The sequence below is a fragment of the Myotis lucifugus genome, unplaced genomic scaffold, assembly GCF_000147115.1.
Source record: "Myotis lucifugus unplaced genomic scaffold, Myoluc2.0 scaffold_2, whole genome shotgun sequence".
Taxonomy (NCBI): domain Eukaryota; kingdom Metazoa; phylum Chordata; class Mammalia; order Chiroptera; family Vespertilionidae; genus Myotis; species Myotis lucifugus.
The window spans coordinates 14,100,738-14,109,891 of NW_005871050.1; positions in this window are offsets into that span (position 1 = coordinate 14,100,738).

A 9,154-nucleotide genomic window follows, 5' to 3' on the forward strand; every position below is an offset into this window, starting at 1 on the left:
AGGCTGTAGGGAAGAATACAGCCTTTGTCTTGACCAGCATCTACTGTAAGGTCTGCTTGTATTTCTTAGTTCTTGGCCCCTTCCTTCATCTGTTAAGCTGGCAGCATTAGATCTTTTAAAATCTTTCTCTATGACCTCTGCTTCCGTTGTCACATCTCTTTCCTCTGATGTTGATCTTCTTGCTTTCCTCTTGTAAGGATTGCTGTATAACCAGAGTATCCAGGGTAATCTCCTTATTTCAAGATCTTTAACTTAGTCATATTTGCAAAGTATTTTTATGCCTTGTAAATGAATATACTAGTATTCACAGGTTCCGGGATTTAGGACGTGGACATCTTTGGGTTGCATTATTGTGTCTATCACAGTCTGCCTTCTGACCCCCTAAGGTTCATATCCATCTCACATTGAAAAATACATTCACCCCACTTTAAGGCCCCCCCCAACAGCTCACCCCATTACAAAGTCAACTCAAACCCAAAATCCCATCTAAGTCTCATCAGTTCAAAAGTCCTAAATATCACATAAAGCATCTAAATTAGGAATGGGTCAGGCTCTGGATGTGATCCATTCTCAGGCAAAATTCCTCTCCATTTGTGGATTCATGAAGATACAAAGCAAGTTATCTGCTCTGAAAACACAATGGTGGGATGACATAGGACATTAATTATAGACATTCCTATTCAAAGTAGGGACAATTGGAAGGCAAAAGGGAGTCACCAGTTCCAAGCAGATTCAAAATCTTGATGAGCAAACATTAGGTTTCAAAGCCTGTAAATCAAGCATGTCAAACTTGCAGCCTGCAGGCCGCATGTGGCCCACAACGAATATTTTTGCAGCCCAGCCAATATAACGGTATGTAAGAAACGTTTTAATAAAAATTTCATAACTGAATTTTTACAATACCCTGTTATACATAATTATTAGTAAAGAACTATAACGTTCACTAATGACTGATTACTATAATCATGTTGCATTCATTACCCTTACACGCCTTACACGCAGGTGCACCATTTCTCTCTGCTAATACTAGCGGCTAATATTTTAGCAGCCGATTGCCACATCATTAGTCTTGGACTGATTTGTTTGGTGTGCACAACAGGAAATATTTTTCTTTTGGAGAACAAGAAAAATAGGTTTATTTGCGTTACGCTTATTAATTTGTGTAGTTATTCAGTGTCTGGTAAGTTAATGTTCAAGAAAAAAATATTGTTTTATTAAAATGTTCTATTATTTTATGTTAACGATTACTCATTTGTTTTAGCCCTTTGTATTCAGCATATCTCTATCAAAATAAACCTACATTTCTATGAAAATTGAAACTTTTGTTTTTCTGCAGCCCAAATAAACTTAAACCTTGTTTATTTGGCCTGTGTTAGCCTTTGAGTTTGACATGCTTGCTGTAAATAAACCTCTGTGGTTCATGGTTCTGCCTTCTGGGTCCATGGATCTATCCTCTGAGGCTGCCAGTCTGCCCCTTCTGTCCTTCCTTTGTCATGAAGAGTAGCATGTATTTGCAGCTGAAAATTTTTTTATTTAAATTTTTTTTCTTTATTGATTAAGGTATTACATATGTGTCCTTATTGCCCATTGCCCCCAAACCGCCCCTTACTCATGCCCTCAACCCCTTGTTGTCTGTGTCCATTAGTTAGGCTTATATGCATGCATGCAAGTCCTTTGGTTGATCTCTTCCCCTTACCCCCACCGTCCCCTACCTTCCCTCTGAGGTTTGATGGTCTGATCAATGCTTCTCTGTCTCTGGATCTGTTTTTGTTCATCAGTTTATGTTGTTCATTATATTCCACAAATGAGTGAGATCATGTGATATTTATCTTTCTCTGACTGGCTTATTTTGCTTAGCATAATGCTCTCCAGTTCCATCCATGCTGTTGCAAATGGTAAGAATACCTTCTTTTTTTAAAATTTCTTTATTGATTAAGTTATTACATATGTGTCTTTATCCCCACATTACACCCCATCCCCCCTGCTCAGGCCCTCACCCCCTGTTGTCTGTGTCCATTGGGTAGGCCTATATGCTTGCATATAAGTCCTTTGGTTGATCTCTCCCCCTTACCCCCACCGTCCCCTACCTTCCCTCTGAGGTTTGATGGTCTGATCGATGCTTCTCTGTCTCTGGATCTGTTTTTGTTCATCAGTTTATATTGTTCATTATATTCCATAAATGAGTGAGATCATGTGTTATTTATCTTTCATTGACTGGCTTATTTCACTTAGCATAATGCTCTCTAGTTTCATCCATGCTTTTGCAAATGGTAAGAATTCCTTCTTTTTTGCCCCAGCATAGTATTCCATTGTGTAGATGTACCACAGTTTTTTAATCCACTCATCTGGTGATGGGCTCTTAGGTTGTTTCCCAATCTTAGCTATGGTGAATTGTACTGCTATGACCTTAGGGGTAATTTCTGGTTGCTGTTTCTGGTTTCTTGGGATATATTCCTAGAAGTGGGATCACTGGGTCAAATGGGAGTTCCATTTTTAGTTTTTTGAGGAAACTCCATACTGTTCTCCACAGTGGCTGCACCAGTCTGCATTCCCACCAGCAGTGCACGAGGGTTCCTTTTTCTCTGCATCCTCGCCAGCACTTGTCGTTTGTTGATTTGCTGATGATAGCCATTCTGACAGGTGTGAGATGGTACCTCACTGTCGTTTTGATTTGCATCTCTCAGATGATTAGTGACTTTGAGCATGTTTTCATATGTCTCTTGGCCTTTCTTCTGTCTTCTTTAGAAAAGTATCTATTTAGGTCTGTTGCCCATTTTTTGATTGGGTTGTTGATCATCCTTTTGTTTAGTTGCATGAGTTCCCTGTAAATGTTGGAGATTAAACCCTTATTGGTGATAACATTGGCAAATATGTTCTCCCATGCAGTGGGCTTTCTTGTTTTGTTGATGGTTTCCTTTGCTGTGCAAAAGCTTTTTATTTTGATGTAGTCCCATTTGTTGATTTTCTCTTTAGTTTCCATTGCCCTAGGACAGTGGTCGGCAAACCGCGGCTCGCTAGCCACATGCGGCTCTTTGGCCCCTTGAGTGTGGTTCTTCCACAAAATAGCAAGTGCGGGTGCACATGTACAGTGCAATTGAAACTTCGTGGCCCATGCGCAGAAGTCAGTATTTTGTGGAAGAGCCATACTCAAGGGGCCAAAGAGCCGCATGTGGCTCGTGACCTGTGGTTTGCCGAGCCGCAGTTTGGTGACCACTGCAGGAGCAGTATCAGTGAAGAAATTGCTTCGGCATATGTCTGAGATTTTGCTGCCTGTGGATTCCTCGAGTATTTTTATGGTTTCCCGTCTTATGTTTAAGTCCTTTATCCATTCTGAGTTTATTTTTGTGTATGGTGTAAGTTGGTCTAGTTTCATTTTTTTGCATGTATCTGTCCAATTTTCCCAACACCATTTATTGAAGAGGCTGTCTTGACTCCATTGTGTGTTCATGCCTCCTTTGTCGAATATTAATTGAGCATAGTTGTTTGGGTCGATTTCTGGGTTCTCTATTCTATTCCATTGATCGATATGTCTGTTCTTGTGCCAGTACCAGGCAGTTTTGAGAACAGTGGCTTTGTAATACAGCTTGATGTCTGGTATTGAGATCCCACCTACTTTGTTCTTCTTTCTCAGGATAGCTGCAGCTATTCGGGGTCTCTTTTTATTCCAGATGAATTTCTGCAAAGTTTGTTCTAGGTTTGTGAAATATGCCGTTGGTATTTTAATGGGGGGTGCATTGAATCTATAGATTGGGTAGTATGGACATCTTGATGATGTTGATTCTACCAATCCATGAACACAGTATTTTCTTCCATCTGTTTATATCTTCCTCTATCTCCTTTTTCAGTGTCCTATAGTTTTCTGCATATAGGTCTTTTACCTCCTTTGTCAAGTTTATTCCTAGGAATCTTATTTTTTTATAAAAATATATATTTTATTGATTATTCACAGAGAGGAAGGGACTGGGATAGAGAGTTAGAAACATCAATGAGAGAGAAACATTGATCAGCTGCCTCCTGCACATCCCCAAGTGGGGATGTGACCGCAACCAAGGTACATGCCCTCAACCAGAATCGAACCTGGGACCTTTCAGTCCACAGGCCGACGCTCTATCCACTGAGCCAAACCGGTTAGGGCTGGAATCTTAATTTTTTTGGTGTGATGGTAAATGGGATTGCTTTTTTAGTCTCTCTTTCTGTAAGTTGATTATTGGTGTATAGAAATGCCATAGATTTCTTGGCACTGATTTTGTATCCTGCTACATTGCCAAATTCATTTATTAAGTTTAATAATTTTTTGATGGAGTCTTTAGGGTTTTCTATGTCCAGTAAAAATGTCATCTGCGAATAAAGACAGTTTTGCTTCTTCTTTTCCAATTTGGATGCCTTTTATTTCTTCTTCTTGTCTGATTGCAATGGCTAGTACTTCCAGTACTATGTCGAATGGGAGTGGTGAAAGTGGGCATCTCTGTCTTGTTCCTGTTGTTAAGGAAAATGATTTTAGTTTTTGCCATTGAGTATGATGTTGGCTGTGGGTTTGTCATATGTGGCTTTTATTACGTTAAGGTATGATCCTTCTTCCCACCTTGCTGAGAGTTTTTATCAAGAAAGGGTGTTGAATTTTGTCAAATGCTTTTTCTGTGTCAATTGATATGACTATGTGATTTTTATCTCTCAGTTTGTTTATGTGATGTATCACATTTATTGATTTGCAGATATTGTACCATCCTTGCATCCCCGAGATAAATCCTACTTGGTCATGGTGTATGATCTTTCTGATGTACTGCTGGATCCGATTTGCTAGAATTTTGTTGAGGATTTTGGCATCTATGTTCATGAGGGATATTGGCCTGTAATTCTCTTTCATTGTGTTGTTTTTATCTGGTTTTGGTATTAGGGTGATTCTGGCTTCATAGAATGAGCTTGGAAGTGTTCCTTCCTCTTGAATTTTTTGGAATAGTCTGAGGAGGATAGGTTTTAGTTCTTCCTTGAATGTTTGGTAAAACTCCCTTGTGAAGCCGTCTGGTCCTGGGCTTTCGTTTGCTGGAAGCTTTTTGATGACTGCTTTCAATTTCTTCCATAGTCATTGGCCTACTGAGATTTTTAGATTCTTCTTGATTGAGTTTTGGAATGTTGTATTTTTCTAGGAATTTGTCCATTTCCTCCAGGTTGTCTAGTTTGTTGCAGTAGAGTTGTCCATAGTATTGTTTAACAATCATTTGTATTTCTGTGGGGTCTGTTGTTATTTCGCCTCTATCATTTCTGATTTTGTTTATTTGGGTCCTCTCTCTTTGCTTCTTGGTGAGCCTGGCTAGAGGTTCGTCAATCTATTTTATCCTTTCAAAGAACCAGCTCTTGGTTTCATTGATCTTCTGTATTATTTTTTTGGTCTCTATGTCATTTATTTCTGCTCTAATCTTTATTATCTCCTTCCCTCTGCTCACTCTGGGGTTTTCTTGTTGCTCTCTTTCTAATTCTTTGAGATGTAGAGTTAGATGATTTACTACCATTTTTTTCTTGTTTTTTGAGATAGGCCTGTAGAGCTATAAACTTCCCTCTCAGGACTGCTTTCATTGTGTCCCATAGATTTTGGATTATTGTGTTTTCATTGTCATTAATTTACAGGATGTTTTTAATTTCTTCTTTGATCTCATTGGTAACCCAACCAATATTTAATAACATGCTATTCAGCTTCCAAGTGTTTGAGTATTTTGGGTTGTTTTTATTGTAGTTTATTTCTAATATTATGCCATTGTGGTCTGAGAAGATGCTTGGTATGATTTCAATCTTCTTGAAATTGGGGAGACTTTGTTTGTGACCCAATATGTGGTCTATTTTTGAATATGTCTTATGAGCACTTGAGTAGAATGTATATTCTATGACTTTGGGGTGAAGTGTTCTGAAGATGTCAATTAAGTCCATCTGATCTAGTGAGTCATTTAGGATTGCTGTTTCTTTGCTTATTGTTTGTCTAGAGGATTTATCCAGTGATGTCAGTGGTGTATTAGAGTTCCCTACTATGATTGTATTGTTTTCAATCTCTCCTTTGATATCTTCTAGGAGTTTTTTTATGTATTTGGGTGCTCCTGCATTGGGTGCATATATGTTTATCAGGGTTTATCTTCTTGTTGTATTGATCCCTTTAGTATTATGAAGTGGCCTTCCTTATCTCTTGTTATGGCCTTCACTTTGAGGTCTATTTTGTCCAATACAAGTATTGCTACCCAAGCTTTCTTTTCATTTCCATTTGCCTGAAAGATATTTTTCCATCCCTTCACTTTCAGTCTGTGTGAGTCCCTTCTTCTGAGGTGGGTCTCTTGTAGACAGCAAATGTATGGGTCATGTTTTTTTTATCCATTCAGCCACTCGATGTCTTTTGGTTGGAGCATTTAGTCCATTTACGTTTAAAGTTATTATTGAAAGGTACTTGTTTGTAGCCATTTCTATTTTTTGTGGCTGTTTTCTTTCTGAGCTTTTTATTTCTTCTTTTTACACGGGTCCCTTTAGCATTTCTTGCATTGCTGACTTGGTGGTGATAAACTCCCTTAGCCTTTTTTTGTCTGTGAAGCTTCTTATTTCCCCTTCAATTTTGAATGATAGCCTTGCTGGATAGAGTATTCTTGGATTCTGTCCTTTGCTTTGCATCACTTTGTAAATTTCCATCTATTCTTTTCTGGCCTGATGTGTTTCTGTTGAGAAATCATTTGATAATCTAATGGGAGATCCCTTGTATGTAACTTTCCGTCTCTCTCTTGCAGACTTTAAGATTCTCTCTTTGTCTTGAACATTTGCCATGGTAATTATGATGTGTCTTGGTGTGGGTCTTTTCGGGTTCACCTTGTTTGGGACTCTCTGTGCTTGTGTTACTTTTTTATTCCCCACCTCAGGGAAGTTTTCTGACATTTTTTCTTCAAATAGGTTTTCTAAGTCTTGTTCCTCTTTCTGTTGTTCTGGTACCCCTATTATTCGTATGTTGTTTCATTTCATGTTATCCCATAGCTCCCTTAGCCTCTCCTCCTGTCTTTTAATTTTTTTTCTCCAATTGCTGTTCAGTTTGTGTGTGTTTTGTTTCCCTGTCTTCTAATTCGCTAATTCAGTCCACCGCTTCTCCTAGTCTACTGTTGAAACTTTCAATGGTGTTTTTTATTGCAGGTATATCACTCTTCATTTCTTCTTGGTTCTTACATAATTTATTGATTTTTTCATCTGTTTCTTCTTGCTTCTTGCATAAGTTGTTGATTTTTTCCTCCATCTGGTTTATGCATTCTAGGACCCTTAATCTAAATTCTTTTTCTGTCATGCTGCATGCCTCGGTTTCACTTAGCTGCTTTTTGGCGAGTCCTCCTTTTCTTTCCTTTGGGGGTTTCTTTGTCTACTCATGTTTGATCTCACGGATATATCTAGATGTTGAGTCGTTCAGTGGCTGCTCCCTCGGTGGCAGTGGCTCCTCGGGCTGCGGTTGCTCCTCGGGCAGTTGTGGTAGCAGCTGCTCCCCAGTTGGCAGCAGCTCCTGTGGTGGGTGCTGTTCACCGCTGTGGTGGCTCCTCTGGCTGGTGGGGGGAGGTTTCACACCCAGCTGCTGTTTCTCAGACAGAGGGTGTGGTGATCGGGAGGCTGCTGTTCCTTGAATCTAATATAATTTTTATGAGTCCTAAAATATCATTATTCCTCTGATTTCTGTTCAACCATTATAAAATATACAAACCACTCATAGCTCACAGATCATACAAAAACAGGAGATGAGCTGGATTTGTCCTGCAGGCTGCAATTTAATGACCCCTGGACTAGTGTTTCAGTGATATGGGAGAACTATCACATTACATTTATTTAAAAATTCATAAAATATTTTCATACATATTTCATTTTATCTTTAGAACAACTCTATGATGTATATATTCTCATCTTACCATCTTACAGATGTGAAAGCTGAGGCTCAGAGATTTGCCTAAGCACTGGCTCTCAACCATGGCTACACATTGATTGTATTTATCTGGGGGCTTTTAAAGAATATCAGGCTCCACACCTAGAAATCCTGATTTAATTGGTCTAGTACCATGGCTCTCAATTGGGGAAAATTTTGCTCCCCCTCCCCCAGGGTACATTTGGCAATGTCTAGAGATATAACTGAGAAGGACGTGAACTGGCATAGAGTAGGTCCAATGATGCTTCTAAACACCCTATAATACACAGGACAGCCTCTCATGACAAAGAATTATCTGACCAAAATGTTAATAGTGCCAAAGTTGAGAAACCCTGGTTTTGGACAGGCCCAGATATTGATATATATGAAGCTCCCCAAGTGAGTTCCCAGGTAATAGCTTCCTATGTATTCTATATCTGTGGTATGAGAACTCAGTAATAACTTGGATAATTCATATCAACAGACAATTGTGAATTTTCAAGAATGTATGATTCTAGCTCTTTACTGACAACTTTTTTTGAGCTGCTAATAATATGTTAAATAGGTTTGAGATCCTTCTTCTTTGTTTTGTCTTGTTCACTCTGTGGAGTAGTACTGAGGACACAAAAGGCACATATATAATAAGCCTTTCCTTGGCAACAGAGAGTTTTGTAAGAAACAGAGCTTATGTATTTACCTGAAGAGCTCCTGTTCTGAAACACTTGGGGTTTTCAAAGGAGAAAGTACAAATGTGAAGGCCTGAGAGGTATGAATCAGGCTTATGAGATGAGGTGGGGCCCATGGAATATTAGTGGAGGTTGATTGGGACATGTGAAATGCACTCAGGAGAGATACTGGAAGGTTTTATAATATAAGGATTCAAAACAGCGTAATGCAAAGAGAGAAAGAAAACATTGAGTGTGGGTCAATGTTTCTCACAATGTGGTCCTTGAATCATTTACAAGAATGTCTGGGTTATTTGTTAAAAATACAGAGTTTTCAGGCTCCACCCAAGACCTTTTGAATCAAGACCATTGTCAGGCTCTGAAACCTGCATGTTTAACAGACTCTCCAAGTGTCTCTGATGTATATGCGAAGTTTGACAAGTACTAGTGTAACTTTGGCTCTAAAAGGAGGATGATTAACATGACAGTGTAATATAAAATAACGGTGGCCCTTGCCTTAGGAAAGAATGTCTTCCTGAGAAATGAAGTGTTAATAGAGGTTTTAAAAATTTACATTTATTGTAATTGCACC